Source organism: Onychostoma macrolepis, chromosome 04 (genome assembly GCF_012432095.1).
Source record: "Onychostoma macrolepis isolate SWU-2019 chromosome 04, ASM1243209v1, whole genome shotgun sequence".
NCBI classification, from domain to species: domain Eukaryota; kingdom Metazoa; phylum Chordata; class Actinopteri; order Cypriniformes; family Cyprinidae; genus Onychostoma; species Onychostoma macrolepis.
In genome coordinates this window covers 16012056-16031410 of record NC_081158.1, presented here as the reverse complement: position 1 = coordinate 16031410, position 19355 = coordinate 16012056, and the positions used below count along the sequence as shown (strand labels likewise).

The window sequence follows — 19355 nt, the reverse complement described above, 5'->3', positions numbered from 1 at the left end:
CCAATTTGATAATAGAAAATCGCTTAGCGGCGCATGATTTTTATTATTTTTTCAAGTGCCAGGGCAGAGGGGCAGAGGGCAGAGGGCAGGGCAGAGGTTCGCGGACTTGTGTCCTTAGGTGCTTGAAGTCTATTAGAGGTCCGAAGCGATTAAGCAGATCTTTTCCAATGAGGAGTGGATATGTTTTGAGTGGGGAGACGTATATTGAATGAACGAGGTCCATTGATCCCATCGTTAAGTGAATTGGGGCCACATGTTTTAGTTGTAGGCCCGTGTGGGAATACACTTGGAGGTTCAGTTCACACCTTTGGAGTTTGAGGGTTCTGTTAGTCCTCTTTGCTCCTTCTTGGACTTCCTCGAGGACTTTGGCAGACATTAGAGTAATGTCGGCCCCCCTATCAAGAAGGGCTTCAACTCTGATGTGTCGTTCAATGATGATGGAGAGGTAAAACTTTCTTGCTATACCTTTCTCAATGAGATCACCTAGGAGTTGAGGGACTGGAGTTTGGGAGGAAATTGTTAGGATGTCAGGACTGATGTGGTGTTCGTCGGAGGAGTGGCAGACGACCAAGACAGCACTTTCAGGAACTTGATGGGATTCGTCAACAGGTGTTTGTTGGACGCTGCTGTGATCTAAAGCATTGGGTGTTGAGTTAGTGTCTAACTCTGTTGCTAGTCTTTCAGGTGGGATTTTGTGTCCACCTGAAGTTAGGGTAGTTACGGTTCTCTGAGAGTAAGGTGAGGGAGTGCTGTTTTCTGTGCCTCGTTGGGTCAACTGGTCGCTGCCTTCTCTTCCGGCCGCTAGTCAGGCTGAATCTGGTTTCTCTTTCTTTTCCCACTTCCGATCCTCCTCCTTTCGTTGGAAGAACTCTTTCATCATCATCTTCATCAGTTCTTGTGAGTCGAAACACGGTGGTGTCTTTTGTTCTTGTGTGGATTCAGTTTGAGCTCGGTCAGCTTGGAACCTTTGTGAATTCTTTCGCCGATTCCTTGGTCTGTTTGCTCCAGGGTGAGTTTGTCGTTTTAACTTGGAGTTTCCGTTGGATTCCCAGGAGCTTTTCCCTCCTGAGTTTCCAAATGAGCTTGGCTGGTTCCACGATCTCTTCCATTGATTCTCCTGAGGCCTTGATTGGTCCCATGACTTCTCCCAGGTGAGCGTTGACATCCACGCGGTCCATCCCAGCGTTCGTACCTCTGTTTAGATCGGGTACCAGCGTGGGAGTCTCGTTCTTTGTTGGACGAGGGTGCATTCCACTCTCTGGGTGGCGACTTGGCAGTGTCTTGGCATTGGGTGCCCTCTAGAGCCAGCCCTTGACTTTGAGTGTTGAAGTCAAGAACTGCTGCGGTTTTGGCGCCCTTTTCTGAGGCCATCTTTTGTTTGCCATAGGCTTTCTGCGCCAAGTGTCACAACTGCTGAGCATTCATTGTTCATGGACATGCGAGAACGCCAAGATGGTGACTTACTCCGTGATGGAGGTTTCTCAGGAAGAGAGTTTTGAAGTTCAAATCGTCTTCCATATCAGGTTCGTTGCGAGTTCCGAAGTATGCTCGTCTGAGTCGGCTGTAGTAGGCTTGAGGAGGTTCGTGACGTCCTTGTCTTGTCTCCAGGGCAGCCACTAAGCCTTGTTCGGAGTCAGGATCGGAAAACTCTTTAACCCTCTAGGGTCGACAAACGCATATATGCCGAAATGAGCTTGAATTACTCTGCCATTTTTGATCGTACAGATAATAGCAATACAGCATTTGAATCTGTAAGGGGTCTACTTTTATTTGTATACACTCATAAGAACAACTAAACTTTGTGCTTTTGAAGAATAAAGAAAACAAACAGGCTGCGCTCTCTGTCTTCTCCGTCTCCGCAAACTGCTTTTAGAAACACGTCACTAAAATGAACTGGAACTCAGCAAATACTTCACACAGAGACATGAGAAATATATCTATAGAAAGCTTGACATGTCTACTGTTAAATTAAGTAAGTCTTACCGAAAACAAATATTCTGTGATAAAGTACTCCGTATGAAACTAACAGCAGGTCCAGTTTTTCCGTCTGGTCTCATTATCTCTAATTAGGTCACGCCCACGCGCTGCTCGCGCTATTGTTATTACAAATCTCCACACGAGCCACACGGCATGTAAACGCCCACACCACCGTAAACAAAGCAGCAACGCGTTCATCTCAGATACTTTTCAGTTTTGGAAGAACATGCTGTGAGGAATAAGCCTTGTATTTACCTCAGAAACGCGCAGAGAGGAAAAAGCCTTGTATTTACCCCCAGAAGACGCGCTGAGAGGAAAAAGCTTTGTTTACCTCACAAACCGAACGCGAGCGCAGCTGGAGCCGGCGGAGGAGGAGATATTTTATACCGAGTAAGTAATGTTTCTTATTGGCATTCGATAATGTGTTGAATGCAATTAATAGTTGAACTTTTCCCAAACTATAACTCCAGAATAAAATGTGTAAATTCGAGTGCAACATTTGAAATATGATAGGCAACCTTTCATTGCATTTAAATATTGCACGAAGTGAGGAGAGTTATATGTTCTATGCTTTATTTATTTTGAATAGTAAAAATATGTAGGCCTATATATTATAATAAATATAATGTACTGTTTTTGCTGTACTTTGAATCAAATGAATGCAGGCTTGGTGAGCTGAAGATACTTCTTAAAAAAAAAAAACATTACAAATCTTACTGTTTAAATAATTTGACTGGTAGTGTATGTATTGTCACCATGTTTACTTTGTCTTTGTCCGTTCATTGTGTTGCTCACGTCTGTTTTGTGTTTTCTCATGCAGTTTCTACTGTCTCCTGTTTTCCTGGGTTCCAGTTTCCTGCCACTGTTTTGGATATTTTGGATATTGCACCCACGATGTCTTGACTCTTCTGTTGTTTATTTGTTTGTTTGTTCCTAATAAACTGTTTAACTGCACTCGCAAGTGAATCTCAAGTTATTTTATGTGATAGTTATATGTATACACATTTCTTTTTTCCTCACATTCTTTCTTGTAACTCTTCCCTCTGAGTCACACACCTGACTCAATGGCTCATTATGCAGCTCATTATGTGGGCCTTTGTCTTCTCAGGTGTGAGTCACAGCATTATCCAGGATAGTTCACGCCCTCTCGCATAGACCCTTTCTACTCAAAAAGTGACTTAGAAAATTTAAATCAATATATTGTTTTCTCTGAATGAGTGAGTTAGATTATTTTCAGATCATTTTGAAGCAAATATTCTAGGCTACAAGATCCAGTTCTCAAAAGTCTTGTGAACAAATGTTCTGTATGTGTTTTATGGCCTTATTTCAGTTACTTTAAAATTTTTGTTTTTTTCTAACCACGTATAAACGTCGTTTTCTCAAAAACACAATCACGTACGTACATGCTGCTCACATATTATTGTAGCCCAGTTTGTGCTGAATACAGTGTTTTTAGACTTCAGCCATTAAAATGTTTATAAGCAACTGAAAAAAGCACAAATGTCAGGGCATGTCAAAACTTCTCCGGGGCCCCAAAACTCCCTCAGACCCCAGAGGGTTAATGAGGGCTTCTTGGAGCAGTTGGTAATCAGTCTTTGTGTGAGCAGGCTGCCTGTCCAGGAAGCAGCGAACTTCAGGACTGGATGTCGTTCGGAGTAAATAAAGTCTATCTTTGTCCGTAACGTTAGGTCGCATTTCCAGATGGAAATTGATATCTTGGAGGTAAGCTTGGACATTTTGGCTATTTGGCACGCTGGGGGTGAACTTGCCAATGTTTCTGGCGAGCTTGTCGAGGTCTTTTAGGTCCAAGCCATGCGAAGATCTGCAGCTGGTTGCTGCAGGTTCTTTTGGCTTTGCTGTGAGGTGAAGTTCTTAAGAGGGAGCTGGTGAATGTTTCGACACCACCCCCTCCACCTTTTGCTCACGTGTCAGTTCAGGAACAGGTGACCCGGTCCTGCTCGGCAGGGGTGAGGTCGGTGCGCGTCGTGTCCTCGACGGCTCACGGCGCAGTTCGTAAGCATGCTTGAGTTCCTCTTGGAAACTATCGGATTCCTCTTTGAGGTAGTCGAGCTGTCGAGTTAGGTGGCTGATCTCGTTTCTTGATTCATGCAGGTGAATTTCAAGGGCTTTGATTCTGCCGTTTTTATCCCTCAAATCAGCCTTTGCCTTTTCCAGTAGCTGTTCTGCATACTGTAGCTTGTTAGAACGATCAGTGTAGTCTGCCTTGACCTGTTCCATTTCTTGGGTGTTAGCTACTAGGGTTTCTTTTGGCTTGTTGATCTCCTCCTCAACAGCTTGTTCCACCTCATCAGGCCTTTCCCGTCGTTCCTGAGCTTCCAGTTCCAGCTGCTCAATGCGTCGTTGTGCGCATGTTAACTCCTGCTGGAGCTGTGGCGCGTGCTTGTCGCTCAATTTGAGGGTGGCGATGAGTGTGTGACTTAAGAAGCCGGTGATCTTGGCTAATTATTTATGAGTGTAGCTTTGGCTTGGGTCTTGTGCCATGAGGCTTGTTATGTTGTCATCCAGCTGGTCCTGTGTCTGATGTTTGAGTGTTTCAGCAGCCTTAGGGAGGAGGCTGTCTGTCGCAACACTCAGCCATGTTTCCAGATCTTCCCCGCGATGTGCCGTTGTGCAAGACATGTTTTGGCGGAATGAGGGGGATCTCGAACCACGACTGACACAGACCTTGAAGAGAAAAACAAAACAAACCAAAACAAAGCAATCAGGGGTGTAAGAGTGCAATGTAAAGTCTGTGCTAATGTTGAGTGTGTGATGAGCTGGTGAGTGTGGTTCTCTGTGACTGTGGTCCTCTGGGGGGCGTGCTTCTAGTTTGTAGCCTCTGTGGGGGAAAATTGAGCACACACACACAGGTCGCACAGCTGGAGAAGAGAGTGCTTACTTGGGTGCTTCCCTTTTTCCTGTAAGAGAAAGTCAAAACAAAATAAACAAAACAAAATACTCCTTTCTGGTGTCAGATTTTTCTCTTGTTTTTTTTTTTGGTTTTTTTTATTAAGTCTGATTTAGAAGGGTGCTTCTAGTCAGAGGATTGTAAATGGGAATTTTTTTTTGTAAGCCTGTGATTGCTATACATTTTTTCCGGGGTGAAGGAAAACAATAGCAATGACAGTACTGGTCCCTTAATGGCAAATTGACACCACAACGCTAGTTTGAGTGTCCTTCATGCGTGCTAAAAGTTTTCCGACAAATATTGTTGCAATCTGGAAACAGGAACTGTAATTAATTATTAAATTGAATTAGAGTTTTCAAACTCGTAATTAATTATGAAATGAAACTACAAATTTTGGTTTCCCAAGGATAGCAGGTTCCTAGCATTTACTGATGTCATTAAAATTCATAAAAGAAATTTATAATTCATTAAATTATAAAAGCACTTATAATTATATTAATCAGTCTATGTGGAAGCAGGAACTGAAATTATTTAATGAAATTAAATTAAACTTTCAAATTTGGGATTCATTTTGAAATTAAATTACCAATCTTGAATTGAATTTTGATCCCTATAACAAGTTACTAATTCCTCCTTGTGTCATTAAAGTCACAATAACAAATTAATCTGTACCATCCTAATTACTTCTAAAGGAAATTAAAAATTTTCGGGCCAGAAAAATCAAACACTTTGATAGTCAATGATTAAGATCTTAATGTTATCGTCAGATTATCAGAGCCCTTATGATTAACTAATCCGTGACTATTTTGCTAGGTGGGAGCAGGAGCTGAAATTACTTAATGAAATGAAATTAATTTCAAATTTGTAATTAATTATGACATTAAATTAACAATTTCAAATACTTAACAATAGCAACTTATCAACTGATGTCGTTAAAATCATAGGGACAGTTCATAATTGACTTAATCACCGTATTATCAAAGTAGTGAGGCCAAGGCCCAGAATTAATTCCTAATAAAACCACAGCTATTAAATGAATATCCGCTAAAAACCTTAAACAAATGCTTTTTAAACCACCGGTGAGATCGCTAACTAACTTCCTATGATAATTAACTGCAGCGCACCGCAATGGTTTAAGTTTGCATTCGTTAAAATTCTTTTAAATGGGAGGTGAGAGATAAAAGATAATAAGAGTAAAAGAGAGATAGAGATGATATGCAAATCTTAGTGTGAGTTAAAGTTCAGGTGTACATGGATAAGTCGCATCAACACTTCAAAACACACTGCATTTACACCCACAGGCTACAAAATGCTACGTGCTAATCGCTAGCTTCCAATTCTACTAGCTCTGCCTAGGCTTCAATGCAAACTCATTAGCTAGCTTTGTGCTATGCTATTGTTTACAACAGCTCAAAAATGGCGCTCACAGGATGAGCCTGCGCACTGAGAAATTTTTCAGAGAGAGTCTCTGAGGACTTCCTGGGTTAGGCTGTCACTATGGTGACACACACCCGGATGTGAGTTATACACAATTTCAATACACACAGAGGTGTGAGTGCGTCTCACACTTGAAAAACCACAAGCACTATTTGGATTCTCTATCTTTATAGTGCTGAACACTCTCACTCGTTTGAATGAGGTAAATTAATGTACAGATTTACTGCAATTAATACAATAACGCTATCGAGGCCTCGGTACCTCCAATCTGTTTTCACAGACAAAACACAGTGGATTTTTTTATCACACAATTTTCATTTCTTTGATCAAGATCAATAATTCTCCGACAGAACGCGTTTGGCCACTCCTTCTGAGTGTCACATCTTACGTTCACTGTTTTAGTGAATCAAAAGTGTGGCCGTCACAAGCAGAGGCTTTGGGTTTACTCTTAAAGATGAATTCAAACTAGCTCAGCAAGACATGGAGATTGTTTGTTTGTTTACTTGCATTAAGTTGAGTTGCAGGCTGGCTCTGGTTCCCTTTCCTTCCTGGTCAGGAAATCCCGGGACTGGTGATTGGCTGCTGGTGCGGTCCTCATGTGGCGTCACTGGGGGAACCCCTTCGGAGGTTTCTTTGTGACGTTGAAAGTGATGCGCTCACTAGAAGTTCTGCTCAGAGTTCATTTGCATAGCTTCAGGTTCTAACAGTTTCTTCAGTGAGAAGTTGACGAAGTGGTTTAGTTCTTTTAGATGATTGGCTTGATGTTAAGTCTGCGAATGCTTCGCAGCGCGATCAGGGGCAGCAAAGCCCAAGTTTTCAAGCAGCGCGCCCAAGTTTTCCAGCCAGTTTTTCCAGCACTATGCAAAGCTGGGTGTCTGTTTTTATCGGACTGATTTGAGTCCATCCCATTCACTGTTTGATCCAATCACATTGTCTCTGTAGGGTGGAGCCCCGCCCCGCCCCGCACAGCTTCTTTCCGTGCATATATTATCTTAATGCTTCATCCATCATGTGGGGAATATTTCTTAATAACTTCTTATAAAAGTATTCCTCATTCATACGAGAAAATAGACATATAATTCATTTCAACTTCCTGCAATTGAAATAAGCTTTAACCCAATACTACACACGGCTATCTATACAAAAGACAGTTATAAGGCAAAGATCAAACTAAAACACACCATGCATAATGTTAAACACCAAGCATATATATATATATATATATATATATAAGACATCAAAAATGTTATTTGTTGATACACTTGCTCTAATAGCAATGGAAATGAATGATTGTCTTTACAGATCCTCTATGTAAGTTTAGTTTATTTTGTTGTAAGAGAAAAAGAGGCGCACATTCTCTTGGAATGCAGTAAAGAAAAGGGAGTTGTCCTGAGGTCATGGGAATGTCCATGGTGTAGGTTTGTTGAGTGTCTGGTCAACGTATATATGTCTTTTCTTGATGATACCATCATTGAATTATGGTCAAAGGCAGTCAGGGGATTCAGGGAGAGTCTGTGCTGGAGCATGTCCAGATCCAACGTGCTTTGTACTGTCTGTTTATTCGACTTTATTTATGGTAAACCAGTCAGGAACAACATTGAAGATTCTGTTCTTCAAAGGCAGCCAGATGTTCTCCTCAGGAGAGAGAACAGGCAGGAAGCTAGTCAGATACTTGGGTGTTGTGTTGGTCATTTGTAAATTTTACGACTCGGCTATAGAGGGTAAACTCCTTGGAATGTGCTGAGTTGAGATTATATGTTTGTGGCCTTTTCCACCAGGTTCTACAGCCCTTAAATGGTCCGTGTTCTCCACGTGGTGCCTAGACCGTGGTGAAAACCTGTCTGCCTCTGACGTATCGGTGGTTCTGTCCTTCCTGCAGGAACTGCTGAATAAAGGACGTTCCCCATCCACACTCAAGGTTTACGTAGCAGCTATAGCGGCCTCACACGCCCCTGTAGCAGGTCAATCGCTGGGCAGGGACACTTCGGTTGTCCGCTTCTTGAGGGGTGCCAAGAGGCTGAATCCGCCTCGGCCCCTCACAGTCCCTACATGGGACTTGCTCACGGTTTTGAGAGCCCTGAAGGGCCCTCCCTTTGAGCTGCTACGGTCCACGAACCTGTGCTCACTGTCGCTAAAGACTGCTCTGCTCTTAGCACTAGCGTCGGTCAAGCGAGTAGGAGATCTGCAGGCGCTCTCCACTAGCCCTGCCTGCCTGGAATTCAGACCTAATGACTCCAAAGTCGTCCTGAAACCGAGGCAGGGTTATGTACACAAGGTGCTTTCCACTCCATTCAGAGCTCAGGTCATCACGCTCTCCGCGCTTCCTCCCTCTGATGAGGACCGGGAGTTATCCTTGCTCTGCCCTGTCAGAGCTTTGAGAATCTACTTTGAGTGTTCCGCCCCCTTCAGGAGGTCGGAAGAGCTCTTTGTTAGCTTTGGTAACCGTGCCAGAGGGCTTCCGGTTACTAAGTAGAGGCTCTCCAGATGGATAGTGGATGCAGTTACGCTAGCGTACTCGTCCTTGGGCCTACAATGCCCCATCAGAGTACGAGCCCACTCCACAAGAGGCATTGCCTCGTCGTGGGCGTGGTCTAGTGGTGTGTCTATTACAGGGATCTGTGCGGCGGCCGGCTGGGCCTCACCGTCCACATTTGCTAGGTTTTATAACCTGAAGGTACCGGCCTTACAGGCCAGAGTCCTCTCTGCTTAAAGGCACAGTATGCATGGGAACCTCTGACGGAGAACCCTTGACCGCATGGCGCTCAAGCTCTCTGATTGGTTACTTGTATGTTCAGCCCACAGTGTCGGAATACAAGAGGTTCTGGAATGATTATCCAGGCCGGGTGTGACCTCCTTGAGTGTAGCCCGTTTTAGCCTTGGGTCTTTTTTATGCTTCCCTTAACCCTCTGGGGTCGATAAACGCATATATGCGTTTTGTGGCATAATCTCCTGATAACGCCGAAAAGAACTTAAATTACACTTTCAGTTTTGATCGTACAGATAAGAGCAATACATCAATCGAATCTGTAAAGGGTCTACTTTTATTTGTATACATTCATAATAACAACTAAACTTTGTGCTTTTGAAGAATAAAGAAAACAAACAGGGTGCGCTCTCTGTCTTCTCCGTCTCCGCGAACTGCTTTTAGAAACACGTCACTAAAATGAACTGTAACTCAGCAAATACTCAGCACACAGACATGGGAGTTATATCTATAGAAAGCTTGAAGTGTCCACTTTTAAATGAAGCAAGTTTATAGAAAACAATCATTCTGTGATGAAGTAATCCGTATGAAACCAACACGATGTTCAGTCTCTCCCGTTTAACTCATTGTCTCTAATGACATCCCGCGGCTCTCGCCGTTCATATGTAAATAGCCATGTGGGACGTGTGCATGTGCAAACGCCCAACACAAACAAAGAGCAGTCATCGCGGCTACTGTTCGTTTCTGGAAGATTATTTTAGCAAATGGCTGCAATATAACAAAGAGTGAAAAATTTAAGGGGGTCTGAATACTTTCCGTACCCACTGTATATATATATATATATATATATATATAATTTGGTTCTGTGTTGTTAAATATCAGGGCTATTTTTAAAATTCAGTATGAAGTAGAAATGATTGATTATTAGTAGATAAATATAAAATCACAGTGTAGAAAAAACTTAATTTCAGTGGTGGAGCAAGTTTTTGATTAAAGATTATGAAGATATTCTTTTCTTTAGAATAATGTTCACTGGGAATATGTGTAACAAAAAGAAAATAGTGGCGCTTTCATTTTATGTTGACTTTAAGCTTAGCATATTTTCCATTAATGACCCCAGTAATTTCCATCAGTCATCTACAAACCTAAACAAGCTCTTATCATCTCATGGAACTCTCTTCTGAAGCTTTTCCAATTCCACCACAATCATTTTCAGCCACTCAATCCTGCCTCAATTATCTAAATCAGTTGGTTTCAGGACTTTCTATATTCATTGAACAAGGTAACTCAGAAGTGACAGATAAGATGGTGCCTCTCTTAAGCTTTAAAATCCACAAAGACCAAAATCTTCAACAATCGTAAAGTGAGGGGATTATGGAATGAGAATGAAACCAGGATCCCTACAGCTAGGGTCACTAATCCCAAAAAAAACTGGTGATAATTCATCTGCTGATAAACAGGATATTTGCATGTCAGGGATTTCAGCTTGTGACTGGTTTAGTGCCACAGTCACAAATTCAGCAGAAAGAAATAATTGCATCCATGAGGGTGCATAAATTAGCTATTATTACTGCATTTCCCAAGGAGAATTACTCAGGCTTAGGTTTTGAATAATTTTCTTCAGTCCTAAAATTGAGTAGAAGTCTTAGATGTTCAAGACTGACGAGCAATCCAGGGATAAACTATCCATTTTATTCCTGTCAAAGAGCATTTTATTATAACAGACAAAGACTGTGATGACAACATGTTCATGATTTTTACATTGTAAGGATGTGAACATGTAATATTTGACATCAGAATTCATTAAAATCGACTGTAAAGCATTGTGTATTTTACATTGATATAGTTTACCTTCATTACACAGGTATTTGTAATAAAGTCCCAAAACAACCATTAACATTATATCTGTGCCTATACTTAGAATTTGAACAAACCAAAACCCTTAGTACTAAATTGTGATGTGTAACATATAACACAAAATGGATATGGATGTGAAGGAGGTATGCTACCACATTACTGCTATAAGAGATTAGACAATGCTGGTGCTAGACTTTTGAAGGCCTAAGCAAAAATTTGTGAGGAGGTCCCCTATTAGTTTATATATAAAATATAATATTTAAAATAAAATAAAATGTAAGTCAATAAACAATTCTAAATAAATCAAAATTAAAAGACAAAACACATTAAACAGTAGTAAGAACAATTAAGTAAAATTGCCGACAGTTGAATAAATGTAATGCTCTATCACCATCTAACTGTTAGAAAAACTATAACACACAGCTGAAATGATTTTCCAAATGGTTGATTTACTGACAAAACAAAAGCTTGATAAATATAGTTTAAGAAAACTTAAGCAAATATATGAAAATACATTAATATTTTTTTCTAAATAAGCTAACTTCAATAAGTTAACAGCTTGCATGACTGAACAGAAATATATTTATTTCTTATAACATTACCAGTTTTTTTTTTTTTTTCTTTTTTTTGATTATTGATATGTACTGGCATAAACTGAAAATCACATTTCATCATAGGGCATTTCTAACAAAACACAGTTGACAACCAAAACTATTCATAGAAATGTAAAATATTACAAATCATACCTTCTTACTTATTTGCTTCATGTTCTTGGCGCTTTTCTTTGCTTTTTTTCTGCTCCTGATAGATGGAGTACAGTGCACTGCATGATATCCGAAATAGCTGTTATATAAATCAGTATTAAACATGACTCCTCTAAAATTGAATCTGCATTTATATTTGCATGTTATAAAAAAATAAAAATTACCATCAGGCTTACATGATATAGTGATTCGCCACTTTCAGAGCATGGAGGCCCCTGGTGTTTTGGGGACCCTACCCAACTTGCATATATTGGGTATATTGAAAACTGACACTTGATAGACTATAAACACAAACCATGTGCAGGAACAAAAATCTCATAGAGACTGGTTCAGATTGTTGCAGTAATGTCTCACCTCTTCTGACTTAAAGCTGCAATCCGTAATTTTTGGCACTCTAGCCGTTAATAAACTGCATGCATCTTGCAGAACATTTTAGCTGGAACTACTTCTCCCTGTTTATGTCTATGACGAATCACACAGGTACCAGGCTACTCTGCAGCGGTACCAGTCTAAAAATAGTCTGAATATAAAAACTTATTATAGGTGTACCATAGTGATTCAGGACAAGCCAAAAGCACAGTTTGGAAAATGGATTCATGGTGTACTCGCTTATTATATAAATTTTGTATATTTTGAACTCAAAAAAGTTACAGACTGCAGCTTTAAGTTGATAAGCAACCACCCACAACAACCTTGCATGATAGCAGCAGCTTTTGCAGGGGCAAGCACAATTCACTCTGAGAAAATATAAGAATCTAGTCTGCTGTCCAGCATTGAGCATCCATACAGTAAATATTTATTCAGCATTCTAAGGATTTAATTTGCTTTGGTTTGTTTGTAGTTTGTGTTCCCTGTTTCAGTCTTAAGATAAAAATGAGCTTATAGAAATTATCCCCATGCCTTGCATGCCCTATTCAGTAATTAGTTCATATTGACTGGTTTGTCCTTTCACTTTTCAAGTTCAAGTCTTTGTTAATCCACATTTCCCAAAGTAAAGCTCAGCTGCTTTGAGCCAACCATGCAGGTAATCGATTTGCAATGAAAAGGGCAAAAAGGCTATCTATTATTTGCCATTTCACCAATGAATAAAATATTCAATAAAAATAAATGAAATATATATATATATACAGTGGCGCCTGCAGGTGTACGGCTGTACGCACTGTGCGTACCATGAGCGCTCCAACTGTCCTGAGATTTGCCCCGCAAACATTTCAGCAGTAAATTATAGGCCCGTTTGTCCCGTATTTCTGTCGACTGAACCAGCCATTCCATTAATAAGGAATGTATCAGTCTTTTGCATGCCAAAGTCAATTTCTGCTTATAAACATTGCGTCAAATAGAAAGAGAAAATCGTGCTACACGCACTTTCATGAGATCGGGTTAGATTACAACAGTTAATTTGTAGCCTATTTTACAAATGGGAATACAATGAATTCATGACAATGTTTTACATTCAAGCTACCCGTAAAAGTGAAAAGTTCTTTAAAATCATCTGGAATGCAATAAAGTAATTTTTAAAGCTGTTTTGCTGCATGGATTAAAAATAGGCTAATAAATAATTCACATATCAGACAAAATTGCATTGCAGAAAATCCTTTAAATTTTAAGGAAATTCTAAGGAATTCAGAGCAGAGCAACATAAAAATCAGAAAAAAAAAAATATTTTAGAAGGTGATGAAAAATGACTCGCCATCTCCTCATTGGACGTGCCTTTAGAGAGAAATGCATCTTTACGGATTAGAATGAAAGGGTTTTTGTTTTCGATTTTAATTATTTCATTTTAAAGTAGTAATTTAAAGCATTCTATAGATATATTTATATATTTATCATATTTGTGACTCAATTCGTTGAGTTTCGGTTCATCATTGTGAAACGCTCCTGTTCAAGACGAGACGGCAAGCGCATCCTCTGATTTCCTATTTATTTTAATAAAAGCACAACGTTTTGTCGATATTGTGAATGCACACAAATAACAGTAGACCATTTACAGTTCCGAATGAAGCATTACTCTTACCTTTTCCACTCATTCTCTACTGTAGGAGAGGAAGAATTGTATAAACTTGTTAAATCATCTAAACCAACATCATGTATGTTAGACCCGATTCCATCTAAACTACTAAAAGAGCTGCTTCCAGAAGTCATAGATCCTCTTTTGGCTATTATTAATTCATCATTGTCATTAGGATATGTCCCCAAAACCTTCAAATTGGCTGTTATTAAGCCTCTCATTAAAAAACCACAACTTGACCCCAAAGATCTAGTTAATTACAGACCCATCTCAAATCTCCTTTTCTGTCAAAGATACTAGAAAGGTAGTATCCTCACAATTATATTCCTTCCTAGAGAAAATGATATCTGTGAGGAATTCCAGTCAGGATTTAGATCGTATCATAGTACTGAGACTGCTCTCATTAGAGTTACAAATGACCTGCTTCTATCATCTGATTGTGGTTGTATCTCTTTATTAGTTCTACTGGATCTTAGCGCTGCGTTCGACACTATCGACCACAACATTCTTTTGAATAGACTACAAAACTTTGTTGGCATTAGTGGAAGTGCCTTAGCATGGTTCAAATCATACTTATCTGACCGCCATCAGTTCGTAGCAGTGAATGAAGAGGTATCATATCGATCACAAGTGCAGTATGGAGTACCTCAAGGCTCAGTACTAGGCCGTTACTTTTCACGCTCTATATGTTACCCTTGGGAGATATTATCAGGAGACATGGTGTTAGCTTTCACTGTTATGCTGATGATACTCAGCTCTATATTTCTTCGGCCCGGTGAAACACACCAAATTGAGAAACTAACGGAATGCATAGTCGATATAAAAACTGGATGACGAGTAATTTTTACTGCTAAATTCTGAAAAACAGAGGTGTTAATTATCGGACCAAAAACCCCACATGTAACCTAGAACATTATCTAACACTTGACGGCTGCTCTGTCAATTCTTCTTCATCAGTCAGGAACCTAGGTGTGCTGTTCGATAGCAATCTGTCATTTGAAAGCCATGTTTCTAGCATCTGTAAAACTGCATTTTTCATCTCAAAAGCATATCTAAATTGCGACCAATGCTCTCAACGTCAAATGCAGAAATGTTAATTCATGCGTTTATGACCTCAAGGTTAGACTATTGTAATGCTTTATTGGGTGGTTGTTCTGCACGCTTGATCAACAAACTACAGTTAGTCCAAAATGCAGCAGCTAGAGTCCTTACTAGAACCAGGAAATATGACCATATTAGCCCGGTTCTGTCAACACTGCACTGGCTCCCTATCAAGCATCGGATAGATTTTAAAATCTTGTTAATTACTTATAAAGCCCTGAATGGTTTAGCTCCTCAGTACTTGAGCGAGCTCTTATCGCATTATAGTCCTCCACGTCCGCTGCGTTCTCAAAACTCTGGCCGTTTGATAATACCTAGAATATCAAAATCGACTGCGGGCGGCAGATCCTTTTCCTATTTAGCACCCAAACTCTGGAACAGTCTACCTAACACTGTTCGGGAGGCAGACACACTCTGTCAGTTTAAATCTAGATTAAAGACCCATCTCTTTAGCCTGGCTTACACATAACACATTAATACGCTTCTATTATTCAAATCCGTTAAAGGATTGTTAGGCTGCATTAATTAGATGAACCGGAACCGGGAACACTCCCCATAACACACGATGTACTCGTTACATCGTAAGTTGAATGGCATCTGCGCTAATGTTTGTCTGTTTCTTTCCTAGTCTGTTTCTCGGTCCGTGTCCGATCAGATGGTGGGTCGGCGCCGGGAGGTGATGTCTGCGGCCCTGATCATCGGCGGAGACCAGGACGCCCGGATGACCCCCAGAGATATATCCCCAGATATATCACCCAAAAATAACAAAATAACTAAAATATAATAAAATATCTAACTACATAATACTACTATTGTTAGAAATTGCAACAAAATTAAAATAGAAATATAAACTTTTGAACTGCGGGTTTCGTCTGGTCAGAGGAGAACTGGCCCCCCGACTGAGCCTGGTTTCTCCCAAGGTTTTTTTCTCCATTCTGTCACAGAGGGAGTTTTGGTTCCTTGCCGCTGTCGCCTCTGGCTTGCTCAGTTGGGGACACTTAATTTCTAGCGATTATCGCCGATTTGATTGCACAGATACTATTTAAACTAAACTGAGCTAGACATCTCTGAATTCAATAATGAAATGCCTTTAACTGAAAATTGAGTGTTTAATCTTATCATTATACATTACTGACACTCTATCCTCCAATTTGATACTGTTAAGTGCTTTGACACAATCTGTATTGTAAAAGCGCTATATAAATAAAGGTGACTTGACTTGACTTGACTTTTATAAGCAAAAATTACGGCATATTTTAAGTTGTTTCCACTATCAAGAAAAAAACGCAAATGACCGCTCTGGCGCCTCCATGTCCTGCAAAGTGCGCTTCAGCTTCCACTCTTCACATGAACGATTAGATATTCACCAAGCGCACAATTATATAGTTCAAACATTTAAACTAACATTGTGATATGCTTGAACTGTTTATATCTATAGATTGTATTTTAAGCAAGTCGTGATGATTTGAGAAGGATAAATTGATCACTGTCCGCCGGCCGCTTGGTCGTTACTTAAAAAAAACAAACCCTTATGTTTAACGAACAAATAATGCTCCAAATGTTTTTATAAATTAGCTTCATAAAACCCTCTGTGCGTACCTTCGGAAGAAATCCTGCAGGCGCCCCTGTATATATATACATATATATCATGGGTAGATCTAAGTAAAATCAAGCAAACAGGGAAGAAATAATATGCTTGACTTTGTTTTATGAAGCTACAATAGAGATTTTGAATACCTAAACATGAGTCATAGCAGATACATTACAACTATGGCTCATTGTCAGGTAGTAAACTGCACTTAAATTACCTTGAATACAAATCATAATAGTTGTGCTTCTCATATGGAAATCAAGAGACAAATTGCCATATATCTTTATATACAGTATTTCTATATACACATACTGTATATGTGCATATGCATGAACAACTTACTAAAAAAGTATAGGCCTATGATGAATGAATATATAAAAAAGTACATAACAGGGATTTAATTTATGGCTCTGTAGGTGTGTGCCACATGTATAACATGCATGTGTGTCTTCCAAATGTATATAGAAGGAGACCGTACACATTGAGTAAGTCTTGGAAATGTATGTTTAATACATGTGAAAGTGGACTAAAATGTAATTATTGCCCACTTTACCTGTGGAAGGAGTTTCAGTTTATGTGTTTGCATTATTTGCAATCATAAAAATTTTAATTATAATGTTTACAGAGACCCAAAACCACATCAGAATCAGAGCTTTGAAATATTCAAATTAGTTTAACTTAAAAAGTAGCATATAAACTGGTATGAAATGCATACATACAAATGGTCCAAATTCTTGCACAAAAGGTATATGAAAGTTATGTTCCTAACTGATGTATATGTCTCTACCAGACATTGTGATGTAATCATGGCCTTTGTTATCAGTATCCATAACCCCATTTAAAGAGACCAGAATATATCAGCATGAATTGGTTAATGCTGAATAGTGATGTTTTGGTGTTGGTCTGTGAAGCTACGTTAAGTTTATACTTGTCATTGTGTCTTCTACTTGAAGACATTGTGTAAAATTAAATATGTACAGTATGTGAAATAGGCTGTTAGAAATAGGCTGTGAGCAAAGTTTAAGTGAAATGAATAATCCACTTTTATTAGTAGACATATTTATTTATTTTGTTAAATATTAAAAAGCACAATCCTATTGTATTTGTGGTATAATAGGACAGTATGCATGCCTATTTTTCCTCCTACTTTGTGTGTGTGTGTGTGTGTTTTAAGAGAGAAAGAGATTTGTCAGAGTCACAAAAAAACTTTGCTTCATTCTGAGTAGCCATACTAAGCCTTCTCCTAATTCCCTTTATTTTAATTGAGGTTGACAGATAGTGCTAATTATGCCAAGATAATCTTCTTTATCTGACTAATTCTAATTCCCATTAGTTGTGATAATGCTCATTAAACTTTCTCCTGGAGAAATTTCAAATGATGGAACTGAGACAAGTGTGTGTAGTCCCTATGTCAATGGTTATGTTCTATTCTCAGATGTGTTTCTAAAATTGATTATTATTATAATTTTTTTTTTTTTTTTTTTAAAGAGAACTAGTGCAGTAACAATCCAGTGAAGCAGAAAATTACAGAGTGCAGTGTGGAGGACCATTTCTCTCACACTTTCCAGCATAGGGCCTACAGTTGCTGATCGAATGACATACAGTATATTGGGTTTACATAGGGATAATAAAAGCATATTTACATTTCTGTTCATTCTTGTTTAAGTACCGGTGGTACCGAGTACCCGGTCAACCCGGTTCTTGACGGGTGCGGCCCTATGATTTCCGCGATGCAGAAAACGCGGACGGAATCTCGGAATCCAGTTATAAAAACGGAATTTACAGTTTAGCACGGAATGTCACGCAATTTGTCAAAGTTTGGATGAATTAATCAAAAGTAGGTAATTGCACTTAAATCAAATCGCGACATGGACTAGTATCTGTAAATATTAAGCCGCAAAAGTCGATTCAAATATGAATCCCGCATGTTCTGCGAGTCTCTGTGTGAATAAATGAATGGCAGAGACGCGTTTTTTTTTTTACTACACTGAAGCGCGCTTGATGCTCGCGGTGATTTCAGCATCTACCGTCTCAATGAGGACATAAATACATAAACAACATCTACAGAACTGCTCTGAGAGTCACTTCGCGAGCATTCTACCGTTTCATTGAGTAAAACCAGCGTCATATCACATAGCTACACACAGAAATGTAAAGGTATTCACTGCAACCCGTCAAAATAAAAGTTTATCTTAGAGACATTGTGCCAGAAATATATCACTATTATTTAGTAGAATGTATGTGATACTATTACTACTGTTGAAAAAAAATTAATAAACATTTATTTTTAAAGAAATAATCACACAATATTTCTTCCATATTTTAATAGTTTATTTACCAAAAAAATAAAATGTGTTTAAATTTCATTATTTAAAAAACAAATTAAATTTGGGTGAAACTTGTTTACTGTTTTTCATACTTTTATTACTTGCAGAAAAACTTGAAACACAATTTAAATAAATATAAAGAATGGCATTGAATTTTATTTTTGTTTGATTTTATTATTAAAAATGTTTTTTTAATTAGCATGTGGTACTGAAATTGGTACCGAGAACCGTGGATTTTCACTGGTATCGGTACCGAATACTGAAATTTTGGTACCATGACAACACTACTCCCAAGGGTACATGTAAAGCGTGAAAAGTAACGGTCCTAGTACTGAGCCTTGAGGTACTCCATACTGCACTTGTGATTGGTATGATACCTCTTCATTCACTACCACGAATTGATGGCGGTCAGATAAGTACGATTTGAACCATGTCGATGCATTTCTTATAATGCCAACATAATTTTCTAGTCTATTCAAAATAATGTTGTCGTCGATAGTGTCAAACGCAGCGCTATGATCCAGTAGCACCAATAGAGAGATACAACCACAATCAGATGATAAGAGCAGGTCATTTGTAACTCTGATGAGAGCAGTCTCAGTACTATGATACCATCTAAATCCTGACTGGAAATACTCACTGATAACATTTTTCTCTAAGAAGGAACATAGTTGTGATGAT

At 39.1% G+C, this 19355-nt stretch overlaps 1 pseudogene; it reads right to left on the bottom strand.

Annotated features, from left to right (window-relative positions):
- Positions 1–805: 805 nt before the first annotated feature.
- On the bottom strand, positions 806–4617 carry LOC131538516 (uncharacterized; annotated as a pseudogene).
- Positions 4618–19355: the final 14738 nt, after the last annotated feature.